The 23157-nt window shown below is 46.9% G+C and overlaps 1 protein-coding gene across 1 annotated transcript in view; it reads right to left on the reverse strand.

Annotated features, from left to right (window-relative positions):
* Positions 1 to 20620, reverse strand: part of shoc2 (SHOC2 leucine rich repeat scaffold protein) — a 148535-nt gene extending 127915 nt beyond the window's left edge. The window contains exon 1 of the mRNA XM_072479516.1: positions 20448 to 20620. The gene's annotated coding sequence lies outside the window, so the exon portion shown is untranslated. The remainder of the gene's footprint in view (positions 1 to 20447) is intronic.
* Between the last annotated feature and the right edge of the window lie 2537 nt (positions 20621 to 23157).

Consider the following 23157-nt stretch of genomic DNA (forward strand, 5'->3'; position numbering starts at 1 on the left):
CAGCAATGCTAATCACTGTGCCACCAAATCCGTAGATCTCTACTTTAAACATACTTAATGACTGAGCTTCCACAGCCCTTTGGTGTAGAGAATTCCAAGATTCAAAAACTCTGAGTAAAACAAATTCTCCTCATCTCAGTCCTAAGTGGCTTCCCCTTATTTTGAAATTGTGTTTCCTGGTTCTAGACTCCCTAACCAAGGGGAGCATCTCACCTGCATCTACCCCATCTATCCCTTTAAGTACTTTGTAGGTTTCAATGAGATCTCTCATTTCTTTGAAACTCCACAGAATAAAGGCCCGGTTTCCCCAATCTCTCTTCATACAATAGTCCTGCCAAGTCTGGTGAATCTGGTTGCATTCCACCTATGGCAATATCCTTCGTATGGTAAGGGGACCGAAAACGTACACAGTACTCCAGGTGCAGTCTAACCAAGGTTCTATAGAATTGAAGTAAGACTTCACTACTCCTGCACTCAAACTCTCCTGCATTAAAGGCTAACATACCACTAGCCTTCCAAATTGGCAGCTGCACTTGCATGTTTGCCTATAGCGACTTATTGGCGTAGACATCCAGGACCTTTTGTACATCTACACTTTCTAATCTCTTGCCATTTAATAAATATTCTGCACACCTATCCCTCCTACCAAAGTAGATGAGCCTCATTTTTTCACATTATATTCCATCTGCCATGTTCTTGCTCACTCTCCACGTCTGTCCAAATCCTCTTGAAGCAGCTTTGCACCTTCCTCAAAAATCACATTCCCACCTAGCTGTGTCACCCACAAACTTGGAAATATTACATTTGATTCCCACATCCAAATCATTGATATACATTTTGAGCAGCTGGGATCTCCTGAGTACTGATCTCTGTGGTACCTCATTGAAACCTACAAAGTACTCATCACAGCCTGTCAACGAGAGAATGACCTGCTTATTCCTATTGGGTTTTCTGCCCGTTAACTAATCCTTAACCAATCCTTAATCTGTGCCAGTATATTACTCCTATCCATTAGAGGTCAAAACCCCAAGTGAATTTCAACAGCCTGTTACTCCTGTATACACTGGGGTTGATGTTTGGCCTGAACTGGAGGCGTGTGCCCAGCTCTGTGTACCACACTTGGGAAAGGAGCAAAGAAGCAATTACAACAGGAGGAAATTGTTTTTTCTTTATAAACGTGATTGAATAGAATTTGGAGTGCACTACCCGAGTGGTTCAATCATGGTTTTCAAAAAGGACAATTATCTGAAGAGAAAAAAAAATGCAATGCTATGGGGAAAAGGAGATTTGCTCTTAGAGAACTGGCATGGACCTGATGGGCAGAATGGCCTACTTCTGTGCTGTAACCATTCAGATGGCATTGGAGACTGTTCTTTTAAATACATGAACAATGTGTTTAGTGTATCACCATGTTCAATATTAACACTCGTGCTAGCAGTTAACTTAAACTATTTGTAAGGGCAGTGGTTTTCAGCCTTGTGTGCAGAACTCTACAAAATCCCTGACACTCAGCGAAACTATCCTGCTTCTAAAAATAAGCACTCACTACGCAAAAGGAAAACAGTGCTCATTAGTATACTACCCAGAGGTAATACACATGTGATCACAAACTACTACCCATTGGTCTCTTGCACACTTTTCCAACAAAACTATATACATAATAGCGTTTAAAAAGATTTAGATAGTGGCCGGGATTCATGGCTTAATCTCAGCCAAATTGCCCATGAGAGTTGACAGGTACCATGTTAATGTACAGAGACGAAAAGCACAAAGTTGCATAGCTTTAGCACCTGGTTAAAGGTCAAATGTGACAGGAGGAGTCAAGAGCAGATTACCTGTCATCCAATTCAATGAAAACATTGAAGGTTTTTAAATCAACACAAAGACAGTCTGGTAGCCAAGTCGTTAAGGTGGCACCAAATTCAGGTAATTTAAATCAAGTGGAACACTGTGGAGCATGCCCTGGAGAAACAACAGCCAGCATTCCAAATTGGATTGCTACCCAGTGGCCTCATGTTGGTCTGCACTTGGTTAGGATTTCTCCCTGTGCTCCCCCACCAATACTCACTACTTCACAAACAACTGGTGCACAAAATTCAAGACCAACACTCCAGTGCTGCACAGAGGGAATGCTCCACTGTCAGAGGTGCCACCTATTGGATGAAGCTTAAACTGAGGTTCTGTCTGCCCTCAAGTGGGCACAAAAGACCCCATGACGCTATTTTGAAGAACAGGAAAATTTCCCCAGCATCCTGGTCAATATTTATTCCTCAATCAACATTAAAGAAATGGATCAACAGCTCCTCCCATGCACCAATGTCAATTTGCCTCCTTTTCAATGAGGTCTGAGGTTGGCTTCTGTTTAATAATAATCTTTCTTGGTGTCACAAGTATGCTTACATTAACACTGCAATGAAGTTACTGTGAAAATCCCCTAGTCGCCACACTACGGCGTCTGTTCGGGTATACGGAGGGAGAATTCAGAATGCCCAATTCACCTAACAAGCACGCCTTTCGGAGGAAACCGGAGCACCCGGTGGAAACCCATGCAGACACGGGGAGAACGTGCAGACTTCGCACAGACAGTGACCCAAGCCGGGAATCGAACCCGGGTCCCTGGCTCTGTGAAGCAGCAGAGCTAACCACTGTGCTACTGTGTTTCTTACATGGTAACAGTGACTATACTTCAAAAGTAATTAATTGGCTGCAAAATGCTTTGGGTCATCCTGTGGTGTAAAAAGCGCTATAAGTTTTTTTATTACCTGGTGTCAGACTTGACGCAGTCTCAACTGAGTCAGAAAATTGTTCTTTCAAGCCTCACTACATTGACTTATGCATGTCATCTAGGCTGGCACTTTAGAGCACTAAGTTTGCTTTGTTATATGTGCCATCTTTCTGACAAGATATTAAACAGAGGCCTGATAAAAAGATTCTGGCACTATTAAAAGGTATGAGATTTCTCCCAGTGCCCTGACCAATATTTATCCCTCAACCAACACCCAAACACTGATGGTCTGGTAATGTTTCATTGCTGCTTGCAAATTGGCTACCAAATTTCCTGCACTACAACAATAACTGCACTTCAAAAGTACTCCACTGGCGGTTAATTGCTTTGCAAAGTTATGAGTGGGTCTGTATCAATGCAAAGCTTGCTCTTTCATTACACATATGGGACGCAAGTAGCTGTAGCCTAGCATGAAGTCAACCCTCTGGGGAGGGGAGATAAGACAGGAAGGGACAAAAATATTTGCAGTAGAGTTCATAAAATTCACATGAGAGAGCAATTGAGGGCAAAACAGAAAGAATTTCAAATACTGTATGTGCACTTTCTATCATACCAATGTGCCAACTGCCATGTCCAGATTTTTCAAACTGACCCCAAGAATGCTACCTCTTTGGTAGGCTGATGTAAACAAAAGCTGAAAATTATCATTTCTGGCGAGCTCCTGATAGAACATTCAGAGAATTTCTTTCCTCCCCTTCAAAGCATTCTTGCTGCCAAACACGAACACTATTTGGCACCAGCCAAAGGCTAAATAAGATACTGAGACACCAGACTGAGCAAATCAGCTAAAAGCATTTCAAAAAAGAAACAGTTCAATATAATTTTGCATTAAAATTAAACCCCTGGGCAGGACACTTTAGTGTGGCCAATCCGCCTACCCTGCACACACAAATCATAGAATTTACAGTGCAGGAGGCCATTCGGCCCATCAAGTCTGCACCAGACATGGGAAAGAGCACCTACCCAAGCCACCTCCGCCGTATCTATTCCTGTAACCCAACCCTTTTTGGACACCAAGGGGAATTTAGCATGGCCAATCCACCTAACCCGCACATCTTTGGTCTGTGGGAGGAAACCGGAGCACCTGGAGGAAACCCACGCAGACACGGGGAGAGTGTGCAGACTCCGCACAGACAGTGACCCAAGCCAGGAATCGAACCTGGGACCCTGGAGCTGTGAAACAACTGTGCTAACCACTAAGCTACCGTGCTGCCCTGATCTTTTGGGTTTGGGGGTTGCGAAACCCACACAAACAGGGGGAGAATGTGCAAACTCCACACGGACAGTGACCCAGGGCCGGGATCGAACCTGGGACCTCAGCGCCGTGAAACAGCAGTGCTAACCACTGCACCACCGTGCTGCCCCTATTTCAATGTTTTATTTATTTAGAAAACCAAACTCAAACATGGAAATTCCATTGAATATGAAGAGGGGTTATAAAGATTGCGTTTTGTGAATCCCCATCACATTAAAAACAAAATGTTACAACTTTCATGTTACTGCCTTTTTCCCCCAGTTTTATCATTCTCGGATTTGGGGATCATTACAAGATTTCAAAGATGATTATTCAAAAATTAAATAGTCTTAAAATCACAAATTTTATGCACTTTTTGCACCTCTTCAATCTGGGCAGCACAGCGGTTAGCACTGTAGCTTCATAGCACCAGGGTCCCAGGTTCGATTCCCGGCTGGGTCACTGTCAGTGCGGAGTCTGCACGTTCTCCCCGTGTCTGCGTGGGTTTCCTCCGGATGCTCCGGTTTCCTCCCACAAGTCCCGAAAGACGTGCTGTTAGGTCATTTGGACATTCTGAATACTCCGTGTACCCGAACAGGCGCTGGAGTGTGGAGACTGGGGTCTTTTCACAGTAGCTTCATTGTAATGAAGCTACTTGTGACAATAAAGATTATTATCCCATTACATGGTTCTTAACTGTCAACTATCCTCTGGTGTCTCACAAAAAAGTGAATCTAGATGGGAGTTAGGTCACAGATTAGCAATGGTCTGTGAATGGCAGAGCAGACGCGACGGGCTAAATAGCCCACTCATGTTCTTAAATTCCTTGATTACTGTCGGTACAGTATTTAACTAAATTTAATCCCATCTTCAAATGTGCACAGACACACATCTATTATTGTATTGTAAATGCAACAATATACAAGAATCACTGTTCAGTGATCAGGTAACACTTCTTTTTATAAATTTAGAGTACCCAATTATTTTTTTTCCAATTAAGGGGCAATTTAGCGTGGCCAATCCACCTACCCTGCACATCTTTGGGTTGCGTGTGTGGTTGGTTGTTTCTAAAGATGGCACCTTTGACATTGCAGTTCTCCCTCAATGCCACACTGGTGTCAATTTAAATTATGGGTTTCTTCTGGTGCTCCGATTTCCTCCCACAGTCCAAAGATGCTCAGGTTGGGGGAATGGTCATGATCAATGCGTGGGGTTAAGGGGGATAGGGCAGGGGAGTAGGCGTAGGAAAGGTGCTCTTTTGGAGAGTTGGTGCAGTCCCTATGGGCTAAGTGGCCTCCTTCTGCACGTAGGGACCCCATGGATGTCTTTGGAGTGGGAATTGATCCCAATACCCAACGCAGAGAAGAGAGTCTCTCTGAAACAAAGCAAACAAAAACTTGATAAAATCGATGTCACCTATTAGTCCTCTGATGAGGTACCTCCTTATGAAATTGAGAAAGAAATAAGTAACTTCAGCCTTCTTTTCCAATATACTTCAGGAGAAAAGCATGCAAGTCAATACATTTGCCGGTACACTTTACGTGATTCTCTTAACTCTGCATCTCAGATTATTCTTACCACAAACAACAGACCTGCATCTACCAGTATTGCATCACAATGGTGTTATATAATATTGCTCTCCAGACATATCGGCAACAGAACTGGAAGAACAAAATATATAATTGTATTGCTGGATGGTTTTCACATTTCAAGTGGACACAGTATAAACAATTTCACACACCCACCATTCCAGTTCACTGAAATCCTAATGACAACACGGGAAAGCACTTTCACCCTGCAATTATAGGTTTTAGATTTTTAAAACATCAGTGAAAATGTAATTTAGGAGATACATAAAGCCTTTGAACTGCAAGTTGCTGCTTAAAGTTGAGAATATTAAAGTTAATTATAACTCCATCAAGCCACAATCAGATATTGAACAATTTACCCTCAAACTCCATTATTTTAAACTCTCACTTTCCAAAGCCAGGTACTGCACCATCTCATTTAAAAAAAAAAATTGAGTATCCAATTCTTTTCCAATTAAGGGACAATTTAGCGTAACCAATCCAGGCACATCTTTGGGTTGTGGGGGTGAGACCCATGCAGACACGGGAGAATGTGCAAACTCCACACGACAGTGACCCGGGGCCGGGATCAAACCTGGGTCCTCGGCATTGTGAAGCTGCAGTGCTAACCACTGTGCCACCTCAAGCATCTCACATATATATTCCAGCTAGCCCGACTGGAGTCAAACCAGAAAGTGAATTTTTAACCTCAAAAATAAGTTTACACATTGAATTTTTCACTTCAAGCCCAAAGTTTCAAAAAACAGTCCAAACTGGGGGCATCTGTTAAGTTTCTAGACAACATATTTGCCAGTTCCAACTCGGTTCAGATGGCATGAGATCACAATACATAACTTCTCATCTAGCAAGGGTTCATGTTATGGTATGGAGAAATCTACACTGATGCATTCTGGAATTTCCTTATGGGCTGGCACGTTAAGGCAGCAAAGAGGGAACTTTGCTCTGAAACTCATTATGTTGAACCCAACTTGGGAGTGATTGATTGCTGGCATGAAATCAAATAAATGTTCCACTCCCCAAGACTGATACGCCGAGAGATAAAATTCACCCAACTTATTTTTAAAATGAATGTTACATAAAACAATTCTTGGTAGGAATGCCATATGTAGAAAAACAGTATTAGATTATGAAGTGTATGGCCATTCCTGCACACAATGTAATCACTCCAGGGAGCAATATTACTTTGGTGGGATAATACTGCAGGTCCCAATCTACGTGCAATGTTTTTCTATTTCTTTGATCGCAAACAAATCATTATCCATGCAATAAATGAAGGCACAAGCACGCAACAGCAAGCCATGTATTATATGCACCATGCATCTATTTTAATGCTGAAAACAAACATTTGCACAATAGTCATAGGCACTTCAGGTTACAGAGCTAATATTGTGGAAAAAATACAACAGATCCATAATTCCAATTACAATCAATAAGTTTTCATGATGAAATTATAGAATAGATATTGGGGGTGTCATTCTTTGTACTATGAACTATACAACAACTGAATTAAACAGGCACATTAAAATGGGAATCTGATGCTTTTGAACTACGGAACTGAATCATAAGAACTACTCCACACCAGCTCCAAGTTTCCAGAAGAGATATTTCTTAAAATAGTTCCGAAATATGAGTTAACCTCAAGAGGAATACACATATTTGCCCAATATTGCACTCTTTCAAACAATTATGCCAGATAAGGAGACAGTAAGTTTGTTAGCATTCAGCTCTAGTAAATGTCACCACAGTCCCAGAGGACCATAGGCTGCGCTGCCCTTTGAGAGCTGATTGCAGGTGATTTAACCTGAGGGTCACCACACCCTCATCACGAGGGGGCGATGTTGAGAAGATGGGGACTTTATGACTAACCTCAGCTGGTACAGAAATTGAACCTGCACGGTTGGCATCACTCCGCATCACAAAACAGCCACCCAGCCAACTGAGCTAACCGACAGGAAGTTATAGACAAGAGTTCGTGTAAACAACATGCATTTATATAGTACTGCTAACAGAAGATAAACATCCCACAATATTGCAGAAGCATAACCAGCTAAATATGGCCAGAAGAAGATATTTTAGGAGGGGGCGACCAAAAGCTTGGTCCAAATTGTTACATTCCAAGTATGGTCTCAAAAAACTGGAAAGGCACGTGGGTTTAGAAGGATATTCCAGAGCTTGGTTCCTGAACAGCTGACAGCATGCCCATTGATGGGGATGGGAGATATGGTCGAAAGAATGGACAGTTAAGAGTAGTTGCAGGGGTGAAAGAGGTTACAGAGATAGGAAGGAACAGGAGGGTGAAGAGAATTTTAAATTGGATAAGTTAACGTGCAATGGACAGGGGTGATGGGAACGCTGGAGTTGTTCTGGGACACAATAACACAGAGTCGCTATTTGGGTGACCCAAGGTTTATTTTTTAATATAAATTTAGAGTACCTAATTCTTTTCTTCCTAATTGAGCGGCAATTTAGCATGGACAATGCACCTTCCCAGCATATATTTGGGTTGTGGGGTTGAGACCCACGCAGTCATATGGGGGAATGTGCAAACTCCATTTGGACAGTGACCTGGGGCCAAACTTGCGCCTCACGGTCCTCAGCGCCGTGAGGCAGCAGTGCTAACCACTGCACCACCCTGGGTGAGCCAAGGTTTAAAGGCCACAGAGGATGGGAGGCTGTTCAAAAGGGCATTGCAATAATCACGGTTCAGTTTCTAAAAATATTTTTCTTCAAACGAAATCCAGCAGAGGGCAGTAGAGCTGAGCTGCTGATTGGCTGCTGCGGGGGAAATTTGCGTACGTCCGTGTGCTCACCCTAACTTGAAGGTGTACCTGAGCAAGAGACCCTAGCTGTTCAAGTAAAGACAAGCATCCAGCAGAGGGCAGTAGATCGGAGCTGCTGATTGGTTGTGCTGTACCCGGCAGGAAGGTCTCTGATAGCCTCACGCTATTCAGGGATACGATCGCCTACGTGCAGGACAGGAGGGTGGACACCTGGCTCATCAGCCTTGACCAGCAGAAGGTTTTTGACAGAATATCGCACATCTACATGATGGATGTGCTCTCTAAAATGGGGTTTGGGGAAGGAATTCGCAATTGGATCAAACTGCTCTACACAAGCATCTATAGCGCAGTCTCAATCAATGGGTGGGAATCAGAAAAGTTCCAGATCAAATCTGGAGTCAGGCAGGGCTGCCCTCTCTCCTCTGCCCTGTTTGTGTGCTGCATAGAACCTTTTGCCGAGTCCATCAGGAAGGATCCAGGTACAAGAATGACGATCCCAGGCAGTGGAGGCGTGCAAGTCAAGGCTTCCCTGTACATGGACGACGTCGCCATCTTCTGCTCGGATCCCGCATCCGTACGCAGGCTCTTGAATGCCTGCGACCAGTTTGAACTGGCCTCGGGAGCCAAGCGCGGCAAGAGCGAGGCCATGTTCTTTGGAAACTGGGCCGACCGGTCTTTTGTCCCCTTCACTGTCAAGTCAGATTACCTGAAGGTGCTGGGGATATGGTGTGGAGCGGCTGGGGCGTGCACCAAAAACTGGGAGGAGCGCATAGCCAAGGTAAGACAGAAACTGGGCTGGTGGGAGCAACGCTCCCTCTCCATTGCGGGCAAAACCCTGGTCATCAGGTGTGAGGTACTCTCGGTGTTACTGTACATAGCGCAGGTCTGGCCCATTACCCGACCCTACGCCACAGCAGTCACCCAGGCCATCTTCAAATTTATCTGGAGATCCAAGATGGACCGTGTCCGAAGGGACACTATGTACAAACATCTGGATAAGGGAGGGAAAGACATACCCAACGTCTCCCTCATCCTGATGGCCACCTGTGTGTGCAGCTGTATCAAGCTGTGTGTAGACTCGTGGAGGGCATTGGACGGTTCCCTGAGCAGACTGTCAGAGTCATAAGAATATAAGAACCAGGAGTAGGCCATCTGGCCCCTCGAGCCTGCTCCACCATTCAATGAGATCATGGCTGATCTTTTGTGGACTCAGCTCCACTTTCCAGCCCGAACACCATAACCCTTAATCCCTTTATTCTTCAAAAAACTATCTATCTTTATCTTTAAAAAATTTAATGAAGGAGCCTCTACTGCTTCACTGGGCAAGGAATTCCATAGATTCACAACCCTTTGGGTGAAGAAGTTCCTCCTAAACTCAGTCCTAAATCTACTTCCCCTTATTTTGAGGCTATGCCCCCTAGTTCTGCTTTCCCCGACCAGTGGAAACAACCTGCCCGCATCTATCCTATCTATTCCCTTCATAATCTTATGTTTCTATAAGATCCTCCCCTCATCCTTCTAAATTCCAACAAGTACAGTCCCAGTCTACTCAACCTCTCCTCGTAATCCAACCCCTTCAGCTCTGGTATTAACCTAGTGAATCTCCTCTGCACACCCTCCAGTGCCAGTACGTCCTTTCTCAAGTAAGGAGACCAAAACTGAACACAATACTCCAGGTGTGGCCTCACTAACACCTTATACAATTGCAGCATAACCTCCCTAGTCTTAAACTCCATCCCTCTAGCAATGAAGGACAAAATTCCATTTGCCTTCTTAATCACCTGTTGCACCTGTAAACCAACTTTTTGTGACTTATGCACTAGCACACCCAGGTCTCTCTGCACAGCAGCATGTTTTAATATTTTATTTAAATAATAATCCCTTTTGCTGTTATTCCTACCAAAATGGATAACCTCACATTTGTCAACATTGTATTCCATCTGCCAGACCCTAGCCCATTCACTTAGCCTATCCAAATCCCTCTGCAGACTTCCAGTATCCTCTGCACTTTTTGCTTTACCACTTATCTTAGTGTCGTCTGCAAACTTGGACACATTGCTCTTGGTCCCCAACTCCAAATCATCTATGTAAATTGTGAACAGTTGTGGGCCCAACACTGATCCCTGAGGGACACCACTAGCTACTGATTGCCAACCAGAGAAACACCCATTAATCCCCACTCGTTGCTTTCTATTAATTAGCCAATCCTCTATCCATGCTACTACTTTCCCCTTAATGCCATGCATCTTTATCTTATGCAGCAACCTTTTGTGTGGCACCTTGTCAAAGGCTTTCTGGAAATCCAGATATACCACATCCATTGGCTCCCCGTTATCTACCGCACTGTTAATGTCCTCAAAAAATTCCACTAAATTAGTTAGGCACAACCTGCCTTTTATGAACCCATGCTGTGTCTGCCCAACGGGACAATTTCCATCCAGATGCCTCGCTATTTCTTCCTTGATGATAGATTCCAGCATCTTCCCTACTACCGAAGTTAAGCTCACTGGCCTATAATTACCCGCTTTCTGCCTACCTCCTTTTTTAAACAGTGGTGTCACGTTTGCTAATTTGCAATCCGCCGGGACCACCCCAGAGTCCAGTGAATTTTGGTAAATTATCACTAGTGCATTTGCAATTTCCCTAGCCATCTATTTTAGCACTCTGGGATGCATTCCATCAGGTCCAGACTTGTCTACCTTTAGCCCCATTAGCTTGCCCATCACTACCTCCTTGGTGATAACAATCCGCTCAAGGTCCTCACCTGTCATAGCCTCGTTTCCATCAGTCACTGGCATGTTATTTGTGTCTTCTACTGTGAAGACCGACCCAAAAAACCTGTTCAGTTCCTCAGCCATTTCCTCATCTCCCATTATTAAATCTCCCTTCTCATTCCTCTAAAGGACCAATATTTACCTTATCCACTCTTTTTTGTTTTATATATTTGTAGAAACTTTTACTATCTGTTTTTATATTCTGAGCAAGTTTACTCTCATAATCTATCTTACTCTTCTTTATAGCTTTTTTAGCAGCTTTCTGTTGCCCCCTAAAGATTCCCCAGTCCTCTAGTCTCCCACTGATCTTTGCTACTTTGTATGTTTTTTCCTTCAATTTGATACTCTCCCTTATTTCCTTCGATATCCACGGTCGATTTTCTCTCTTTTTACCGTCCTTCCTTTTTCTTGGTATAACCCTTTGCTGAGCACTGTGAAAAATCACTTGGAAGGTTCTCCACTGTTCCTCAACTGTTTCACCATAAAGTCTTTGCTCCCAGTCTACCGTAGCTAGTTCTTCTCTCATCCCATTGTAATCTCCTTTGTTTAAGCACAAAACACGAGTGCTTGATTTTACCTTCTCACCCTCCATCTGTATTTTAAATTCCACCATATTGTGATCGCTCCTTCCGAGAGGATCCCTAACTATGAGATCCTGAATCAATCCGGTCTCATTACACAGGACCAGATCTAGGACCGCTTGTTCCCTCGTAGGTTCCATTACGGGCAGCACGGTAGCATTGTGGATAGCACAATTGCTTCACAGCTCCAGGGTCCCAGGTTCAATTCCAGCTTGGGTCACTGTGCGGAGTCTGCACATCCTCCCAGTGTCTGTGTGGGTTTCCTCCGGGTGCTCCGGTTTCCTCCCACAGTCCAAAGATGTGGTTAGGTGGATTGGCCATGATAAATTGCTCTTAGTGTCCAAAATTGCCCTTAGTGTTGGGTGGTGTTACTGGGTTATGGGGATAGGGTGGAGGTGTTGACCTTGGGTAGGGTGCTCTTTCCAAGAGCCGGTGCAGACTCGATGGGCCGAATGGCCTCCTTCTGCAATGTAAATTCTATGAAATTACATACTGTTCTAGGAAACTATCGCGGATACATTCTATAAACTCCTCCTCAAGGCTGTCTTGACCGACCTGGTTAAACCAATCGACATGTAGATTAAAATCCCCCATGATAACTGCTGTACCATTTCTACATGCATCAGTTATTTCTTTGTTTATTGCCTGCCCCATCATAATGTTACTATTTGGTGGCCTATAGACTACTCCTATCAGTGACTTTTTCGCCTTACTATTCCTGATTTCCACCCAAATGGATTCAACCTTATCCTCCATAGCACCAATATCATCCCTTACTGTTGCCCAGATGTCATCCTTAAATAACAGAGCTACACCACCTCCCTTACCATCCACTCTGTCCATCCGAATAGTTTGATACCCTCGGATATGTAACTCCCAGTCGTGACCATCCTTTAACCATGTTTCAGTAATGGCCACTAAATCATAGTCATTCACGATGATTTGCGCCATCAACTCATTTACCTTATTCCGAATACTACGAGCATTCAGGTAAAGTACACCTATGTTGGCTTTTTTACCTCTGTACTGAATCTTAACACCTCGATCAGTAACCTCTCCTAAGTTATATTTCCTCTTAACCTTTCTCCTAATTTTCCTTGTCGTTGAACCCATATCTTCATGTAACAACCTGCTGTGTCACTTACCATTAATGTTTTCACTTCCCGTTTTATTCCTTTTAGTATTCCTGGTCCTATTCACTGAGCTCCCCTCAGTCACTGTACCTTGTACTATCGCCCTTTTTGATTTTTGACTATGGCTTCTCTGCCTTACACTTTCCCCCTTACTGCCTTTTGTTTCTGTCCCTGTTTTACTACCTTCCAACATCGGTTCCCATCCCCCTGCCACATTAGTTTAAACTTTCCCCAACAGCTCTAGCAAACACCCCCATTAGGACATCGGTTCCAGTCCTGCCCAGGTGCAGACCGTCCGGTTTGTACTGATCCCACCTCCCCCAGAACCGGTTCCAATGTCCCAGGAATTTGAATCCCTCCCTCTTGCACCATCTCTCGAGCCACGCATTCATCCTATCTATCCTGACATTCCTACTCTGACTAGCTCGTGGCACTGGTAGCAATCCTGAGATTACTACCTTTGAGGTCCTACTTTTTAGCTTAACTCCCAACTCCCTAAATTCAGCTTGTAGGACCTTGTCCCGTTTTTTTACCTATATCGTTGGTGCCTATGTGCACCACGACAGCTGGCTGTTCACCCTTCCCCCCCAAGAATGTCCTGCAACCGCTCCGAGACCCTTGCACCAGGGAGGCAACATACCATCCTGGAGTCTCTTTTGTGTCCGCAGAACCGCCTGTCTATTCCCCTTACAATTGAGTACCCTATCACTATAGCCCTCCCATTCTTCTTCCTGCCCAGCTGCGCAGCAGAGCCAGCCACGGTGTCATGAAGCTGGCTGCTGCTGCCTTCCCCTGGTGAGCCATCTCCCTCAACAGTATCCAAAGCGGTATATCTGTTTTGCAGGGAGATGACCGCAGAGGACACCTGCACTGCCTTCCTACTCTTGCTCGGTCTTTTGGTCACCCATTTTCTATCTCCCTCAGTACCTTTCACCTGCAGTATGACCAACTCGCTAAACGTGCTATCCACGACGTCCTCAGCATTGCGGATGCTCCAAAGCGAGTCCATCCGCAGCTCCAGAGCCGCCAAGCGGTCTAACAGGAGCTGCAACTGGACACACTTCTTGCACGTGAAGGAGCCAGGGACAGTGGACGTGTCCCTGAGCTCCCACATCGCACACGAGGAGCATCTGGCAGAACATCTCATCACCAGAACTTACAAACAAGCACCAAGACCTAGCTTGGCTGGTGGTGAGAAGGGCCCTCCCCGTCAGATTCTTCATGTACACCCGAAGGCTCTGCGCCGTTGCACGCTTCCCTCGGGAGTGGCTGTGGGGAAAATGAGACGGTCACCCACCTCCTTGTGGAATGTGCCTTTGCAAAGAAGGTCTGGAGAGAGATGCAGTGGTATTTGTCAAGGTTCAACCCGAGCAGCTCTGCGACGCAGGACTCTGTGCTCTACGGACTGTCTCCAGGGGGACACACCGAGACAAACATCAACTGCTGCTGGAAGCTCATCAACTCGGTGAAAAACACTCTTTGGTCTGCCCGAAACTTGATCTTTCAGTGCAAAGAGCTGTCCTCGACCGAGTGTTGCAGACTGGCACATTCCAAGGTCCAGGACTACGTGCTGAGGGACGCACTCAAGCTTGGGGTAGCTGCCGCAATGGGGAAAGACCACGGTGTAAGGTCTTACCAGCAAATGTACACCGAGGGGCGGGTAACAGTGTAAACCCCCCTCGGTCTGGGTCATTAACACTCCAATGTACAACAGAAGCATGACAATGTAAATGTTTCAGAAGGAATTGTAACGTAAAGAGCGATATGTGTGTAAGGTTATCAAGATTGAATGGAAGAAAGTCAAGGGAATGTGTAACTGATGGAAATGTAGTCAAGACAATTCAAAATGTTCTGTAATGTTTATGATAGATTTTATGAATAAAGTATATTTTTTGAAAAAAAAAGTTGCGAGGGAAATTTGCATACGTCCGTGTACTCACCCTAACTTGAATGTGGTTTGTGGAGGAGCTGTTGTCAAGTGACACTTAAACCCGAATTACTTCTTCAGTTTTTCCCTCCCTACCCACTCCTCTAACCAAAAAAAAACAACTGCTGCAAAGATCAAGAGGAAGGCTCGAGGGCAGGTAGAAGTCGAAAGCAGTTGAACCGTGATGTCACAGCCTGCAGGTAAGGGATTGGCTGGTGACTGGTAAGTAGTTTTTCTTTTCTTTTCCCTCAGGTATTATCGTGTGGGGCGCAGAGGTTGCTGAGTGAGTGCTTGCTGAGAAGGGGAGTGAATAACAGATAGGTTCTTTCTTTTTTTTATCTAGAGGGGATGGCAGGGAAGGTAGTGCAATGTTCCTCCTGTAGAATGTTTGAGGTGAGGGACGCCGTCAATGTCCCTGCTGATTTCATCTGTGGGAAGTGCACCCATCTCCAGCTCCTCAGAAACCGCGTTAGGGAACTGGAACTGGATGAACTTCGGATGATTCGGGAGGCAGAGGTGGTCATAGATAGAAGCTTCAGGGATGTAGTTACTCCGAAGAATAAAGATAGATGGGTGACGGTGAGGGGGGCTGGGAGGAAGCAGTCAGTACAGGGATCCCCTGTGGTCGTTCCCCTTAGTAACAAGTATACCGCTTTGGATACTGTTGGGGGCGGGGACTTACCAGGGGTAAGCCATGGGGTACAGGTCTCTGGCACAGAGTCTGTCCCTGTTGTTCAGAAGGGAAGGGGAGAGAGGAGTAGAGCATTAGTCATGGGAGACTCCATAGTTAGGGGAATAGATAGGTATTCCGCATCCATTGAAATAATTACTTCTGGCTTGGTCACTGTGGCGGGTGTCAACACCACATTCAACAATCTCAATGTTAGCTGACAGCTGCTGGCCCTTAACAAATCCTGTCTGCTCCACCGAAGGAGTCAACATTGTTTATGAAATTCGACAGGGAATCCATTCAGACCAGGTGCTTTACCAATCTGCATTAAACAAATGCACTTCAGGATCTCCTCCAGTCCAATTGGCGCCTCCTCCCGTTCCACCTCCAGAAAGGTCAACCTGTCCAAAAATTGTAACATTATCGAATTCTCCTCCGGAGGCTCAGACTTATATAGCCCATGGTAAAAGGCCACAAGCACCACATTAACCTTCTCTGGGGCAGAAACCAACCCGCCACCCAAGTCCCTAACCTGAACTATCTCCCAGGTGACAGGCTGCCTCTTCAGCTAACGACTAGCATTCCCCCATTTTCTCAAAATGTTCCCCTCAAGGGACGCAGCTGGCTCACCACCTTCCCCATTGACAACTTGAAATCCGTCTGCAATTTCTTTCTCTCTGCCACAAGTTCCAGTGTGAGGGCAATCGAGTATTGGCGGTCCATCTCAAGGATGGCATCCACCAGCCTCTGCCTCGTTCCCAGAGGGAGGGAGGGGGGGGGGGGGGGGTGGATGGACACGAGAAAAGAAAGAAAACACGCTTGGATACCAAAATCTCCACAGCTTTGCCTGCCACCATCTGTTCCATGAACACCAACAATTCCTTTGCCACCACCGATGTAGTGAAGGGCTTGTGACTCAAGCCTATGATTCAGAATATAATTTAAGTGCACCCCACATAATTAACTGATGTGAATCGAGATTTGGAACAGAAGGCAGCGCCTTTTTAATGAACTCCGTGCCATCCCAATTTGGGGCATACACGTTGGCCCACTAACAATTACGTATCTCCCTCTCGAGTCTACTAAAATGTTAACCGCAGAACAGGCCCCCCTCGTGTTAATCAGCACCACGGTCCCCAAATGATACCCATCCTTTCCACAGCCTTGTTTGAACTCGGACTCTCAAATGGGTCTCCTATAGAAAACCCACATCAGCTTCCAAACTTGACCTTTAAACTGGGCCATTTAATCCCCTCACATTCCATGTAACCAATCGGACAGGGAACATCTGACGACCCCCTCCTCTTCTCCCAGCTAGGATCAACCCTATCCCAGTGAGGTAATCCAGCAGAGCCCCAACCTGCACCAGTTCCAGATCAGCACAAGATGGCCACCATCACCCACATCAAGCCAGTTCAAAAACAATGGAATTGTCATCATCAGCAAACTACTATTTCCCCACCCCCTCAGTTCCACCCCACCAGACGCCAGACAACCAACCAAGAAGCAAAAGCGCCCCCGCCCCCATGAAACAGAAACAAAAAAACTTAAGCTCATTATCTTGAAGAACAAAAGAACACCCCCCCATAGGTAACCAGCTACAGCCATCCCCCCTCCGCTCCCATTAATTATTTGTTTTAAATTTCTCCAATTGAGGGGCAAATTAGCATGGCCAATCCACCTACCCTGCACATGTTTGGGTTGTGGGGGTGAGACCCACGCAGACACGGGGAGAATGTGCAAACTCCACACGGACAGTGACCCAGGGCCGGGATAAAACCCAGGTCCTCGGCACCATGAGGAAGCAGGGCTAACCACTGCACCACCGTGCTGCCCCACTCCCCGCCCCCATTAACTATTAACTAGTTATACTGCCAGGGGGGGAAAAAAATCAAAGTCTTTCAAACATTGTTCAACCAGCTATGGATCAGTTTAAAATGCAGATGGGCTGAGTTGGGCACTGCTACAGCATGAAAGTCTTCTGAGGGAGAGTATGTGGGGTCAAAATAACTTGCGATCAAACAGTGACGGCCAACAGTCTGATTCAGCATCATGGCACATCAGCCAAGGAGGAGGCTGCAATCACTGGCATGGGGACAGACAGGGTCAGGGTAGGGAGGTGGGATGGGGAAACAGCGTAGAGCCAGCTAAATGGATGTTGGAAATTCCAATGATGCAGTTTTCACATTTGTGGGACAGGAGAATAATGGGGACGGCAGAGAGGAGTTCAAGGATAGATCCGGGATGAATGGACGGTTTTGGCAAGAGAATGGTTCTTGATAAGACCTGATATGGCACAGGTCTGATTATGCACAAATAGCCAGTTGTGCAACAGATATGCTCATGCTCAAGCTTTCACCACACTAGACTTGAAAGAGAGTGATTATGGGGGGAATACCAGGGGAATAACCAGGATGGAAGAGTAAAAGGCTTGAAAGGTGAGGGAGTCAGAAGTGAGAGATTAGATGAGGAAATCAACAGCTGCAGAAACATCATGGCAAATGGAGGGCAAAGCATTTTAGGTTGCAGGCAATTTTCAAATCCAATTTTTAAAAAGTGGTGCCGGGGAGTCGTTTTCCCGGCAGGTCACAGAAAACTGGTTTGGGGTGGGTGGGTGGTGAGGGGCTTAAGGGATTGAAGTTCTTGTGATCTAGACTACAAGAGCAGAAAGGCTATACAATCAGACTAGAGTCTACAATCGGACATTAGAGTTTATACGAAGAGATTCAAAAAGTACCGTGAAATCGGGAGGTGGAGTGGCGTGTAAGCGAGTTGACAAGGCGGCTAAAATCACTAGGGAAGAAATTTGACATTGCAGGGAAAATTTGGGAATGGGGCAAAGAAGGATTTTGAAAGACAAGCGGGGGGGTGAAACAAGATAAACTGCTTAAAGGGAAATGTGCCAGAACACTGAAGCGGGAAAACAACAATGATGTGATTTGTTGATACGGGCAGAGTCTAACGGGTCAGGGTGGATGGGATGAGTGGGGTTAGAAGGCAGAGGGGAGACTGTCTCCCAATATATCCTGAGTGATTCCAATTTCAACAAATGGCATGGAGCTTACTGATTGCAGAGAACACAATGGCCAGCCACAGGAGCTTAAAAGACCCCTTAATAAAGAAGGTACATAAATAAAAGCACACACACTTTCAACACATTATTCTCACGTAAACTCAATTAATATAAATAAAATGGAACTTTGCTCTTGTTATCTACTGTGTCAAATTAACACTTTTGTGAAGCTTACTGCTTTTCAATCACGTTCCAACTATTGACTCCAAGAGTATTAAAACAAATGATGACAGGATTTGAGCTTTTCTGAATTTCAATCGGGATTTATAAAAAGTAAACTAATTTTTAGTGAAACCCCCACTTCTGGCACATCACACTCCAGACCACACAGTTTAGTACATGAGGGGAAAGAGCTGTTCTGACCTGGAGCTGAAACTGACAAGCGATTTAATGACCTCTAATTCACCATGATCTCAACAAAATTATATGGATTTCCACTAGTCATACTGCAGCAATGGTTTTAACGGGGCAAAAGATTAACAGTTCAATGCCACGACAGTGCTCCAAAATGGTCATTTGCAACAGGGGAGAAATTCCTTGGGGTGACAAAACTGCAGACGATATTTCACCCCCCCCCCCCCCCCCCCACGGCCATTATTCCACGTAACGTCAATTTGCAAGCGTTGGTTTTAATGCAATACCCTCGAGTACTTCACACACGGAGACGTAAACTAACAGGGCGTCTCACTTTCCAAGTCACTTTGTGTTGCATGATGTATAATATGAAACATGTAACAATTTCCTCCCATCCAAATCCACAGCTGGACTCCAGCAGAACCACAGTCACATTTCTAAACAGTCTCGTTGCGTGTGAATTGTAACAACACTTCGCAATGCCTCCAGTGCTTTGTCAACAAAGTGACTCGAGGAGTGGGTCAGTTCTCTTTTAATCGCTCAGTGCTGGTGCATGGTTGGGAGGGGGGGGGGGGGGTAGAGATGAGAAACACCCCCCCCCCCCCTCAAAGTCAGAACCCAACTCGTCCCGAACAGAATATCTGCGGATAGAAACGTCGAAAACAAGGTTCCCAACTCTTTCTCCATCCCCCCCCAACAAAAAAAACAGCTAGCAAAACCCTGGAAATAAATGTGCAGAAATGAAGTGTTGGGAAGAAGTCTTGGAATCGTCTGACAAACCCCCCCCCCCAAACTCCTCCTTTTCCTGCTGAAAAAACAACAAAAAAGGCCCTGCTTAAAAACAAATGCACCAGCTCAGAAGAGGGAGATTCTCCGCCGAGTTTGGCCAAGAAACCCCCTGATATTTCAGTCCCCACACATACATTTATAGCACAATCTGCATTTCCGCTTTTATTGGTTCCCACAACAGAAGCTCGCGCTCCACACCAAACAACGCCCAGACCGACCCAAACCCAGCCAAACCTAAACCCAGCCAGATCCAAACCCAACCAGCCCCAAACCCAGCCAGACCCAACCAGCACCAAACCCAGCCAGACCCAACCAGCACCAAACCCAGCCAGACCCAACCAGCACCAAACCCAGCCAGACCCAAACCCAGCCCCAGCCAGACCCAAACCCAGCCAGACCCAAACCCAGCACCAGACCCAACCCAACCAGACCCAAACAGCACCAAACCCAGCCAGACCCAAATCCAGCCCCAGCCAGACCCAACCAGCACCAAACCCAGCCAGACCCAACCAGCACCAAACCCAGCCAGACCCAAATCCAGCCCCAGCCAGACCCAAACCCAGCACCAGACCCAACCCAACCAGACCCAAACAGCACCAAACCCAGCCAGACCCAACCAGCCCCAGCCAGACCCAAACAGCACCAAACCCAGCCAGACCCAAACCCAGCACCAAACCCAGCCGAACCTAAACTCAGCCCGAGCCAGAACCAATCGCAGCCCGACCCAAACCCAGCCGATGGACATTTGCTGATTTTACCTGAGCGAGTGGCCGACTCTCCTCCTCCTCCGGCCGGACTTGCTGCGGCTCCCAAGCCTTCCCCGCTCGGTCACTCCTCTCCCGAGGCCCGGCTGACAGCCCCGTCACCCGCCGCCACCCCTACACCTCGCCGCTGTTAGCCGGTTTATCCCGGCCCCAACCCCCTCTCCCTTCCCACCCACCCACCTCCCGGCCCACTCCCCCTCAGCGGCTCGGGGTTTGCCCACCGCCCCGCGGCCAGGTTACACGGGAAGGTTTGAGGCCTTGCCCTGGCTGTTAACGGCGCTCCCCCGCGCTCTGTCCCTCACACTGACTGGGCTCCGGGAGACGCTCCGACATCAACGGTCGCGCAGCCCCCTCCCCTCACAACACAACTCCAGCCGCCGTCATTGCGTCACCACCGTGCGCGACGCCGCCATCTTAGATCATCACGTCGACGTGCGCGCACCCGCCAGCGCGCGCACTCTCCCGCTGCCTGGGTCCCTCACGCCGCCCGCGCGTACGATCCCGCTGCCTGAGTCCCCCACCCCTCACGATGCCCTCCCCCCGCGTGCTCCCCCATCTCTCTCCCACGCATTTCCCTCTTGCCCCTTCCATACCCCACTCCCCCCTCACACCTCTACCCCCTCACCACTCTCCCCCATCACCACCCCTCATGCTCCCCCTCCCCTCGCGATTCCGCTCGCATTGCCCTCTCCCCCGGCACTCCCCTCATGCCCCCACTCACTCTACCCCTTGTGCCCCCTTGTTCTCACGCGCCCCTCTACACCTCCCCCTCCCCCCTCACATTGCCCTCTCCCCGCACTCCACCTCATTCTGCCCCTTTTGCCCTTCCCCTCTGCCCCACCCTCCCATCTGCCCCTCGCCCTCACCCCTCATGCTCCCTCTCACGCTTCCCCTCTCCATTTCACACACTCCTTCCAGATTTTGCGCTCTCCCTCCTGCTCCCCTCACATATCCCCTACCTTGATCCCCACGCTCTCTCCTCGCGCTCCCAATCTCTCCTCGCGCTGTTGCTCTTATTAGCCTTAGTTTTATTAGCTCTAATTCTGTCACCTTTGCTCACGAGTCGCCAGGTATCTTTCTGATACCGCCACGTGGTTCAGGCTCAAGTTATGATTAATAAGTCAGCACGCCGCTTAGTAAGATTGAAATCAACGGTCATTTATTATATACAACAAGTAATGCTTACACAATAATCCTACTATCTATATAGAAACCTATCACTACTGGCCAATACTTAACTTTAGGAAGGGCCCACCAGGTCAGGGGAACGAATGGCTTATCGAATCGGATCTGGCCCGCGGGATTCAAAAAGGCTGATACAGGTCGATGGCTAGGAGTCTTTATCGAGTAGCGATCGCTGGAGTCAAACTTACTGTTTCTTTGTCGATGTTCTTGCGAAGGTCTCGAGCAGGAGAAGAAGGGAGAGAGAGAGCGATCTGAACTTGGCCCCTTACTTTATAGGGTCCAGGGGCTTCCCGCCTCTCGGGGCGGCCCTTGACCCTGAGTCCCAACTGATTGGACTTGTTCCCAATCACTGGGTTCGATACGTCCAATAACGGGGCGATTCCTCGATCGGGGGGTGGTCGTTCACCTGTCTTTGTTTCGGCCACTGCAGGCGCCAACAGGTCTGGCCCGGCATTCAATTGCTAATATGTTGCAATTGTTCCCGGGGGTAGCCGATTAAACTGCAGATGTCTGGGTTGATGTGCTGCTAATGGTCTTGAGTATCAATCTGGGCCGGTTTCCCCAGAGCCGAATACGCTATTCTGTCTGCAGCTGTCCGTTTGTGTCCTGTTGGCTGCTTTTCCCATCAGCCTTTTCGGTGAGCCATTTTAAATCGGGTTTTGGCCAAATTAATAGGGAATCAGCCATTTTAGGTGGCTACAGCGCTCACCATGACCCCTCATGCTCCCTCTCACGTTGCCCTCTCCACTCCCCCCTGCCCCCCTCCCCCTCGGCTTCAGGTCAAAAATGGGTAAGGAACCCTCCAGCTGATTACCATCCACCATCAGCTGATGGATCAGTACTCCTCCATGTTAAACACCACTTGGAGGAAGCACTGAGGGTGGCAAAGGCACAGAATATACTCTGTGTAGGGAACATCAATGTCCATCACCAAGAGTGGTAGCACCACGACTGACTGAGCTGGCCGTGTCCCTAATGACAACTGCCAGACTGGGTCTACAACAGATGATGAGGGAACCAACAAGCTGGAAAAATATTCCAGACCTCATCCTCGCCAACCTGCCGGCTGCCGATGCATCTGTCCATGACAGTTTTGGTAAGAGTGACCACCGCAAGTCCTAGTGTAGACAAAGTCCTGCTGTCACATTGAGACCATCGTGTTTGGCACTACCATCATGCTTAATGGGATGGATTCAGAACAGATCTACAGATCTAGCAACTCAAGACTGGGCATCCATGAGACACAGTGGGCCATCAGCAGGAGAATTTACTTAGCCACAATCTGTAACCTCATAGCCCAACATATCGCCCACACTACCGTTACCATCAAGCTAGGGGATTAACCCTGATTCAATGAAGATTGCAGGAGGGCATGCCAAGAGCAGCACCAGGCACATCAAAAAATGAGATGTCAACCTGATGGAGCTTAGCTACAGGACTTCTTGCGTACTAAACAACATAGGTAGCAAGTGATAGACAGAGTTAAGCGGTGCCACAACCAATGGATCAGATCTAAGCT

This window comes from Scyliorhinus torazame, chromosome 16 (genome assembly GCF_047496885.1).
Source record: "Scyliorhinus torazame isolate Kashiwa2021f chromosome 16, sScyTor2.1, whole genome shotgun sequence".
In the NCBI taxonomy this organism is placed as follows: Eukaryota; Metazoa; Chordata; class Chondrichthyes; order Carcharhiniformes; family Scyliorhinidae; genus Scyliorhinus; species Scyliorhinus torazame.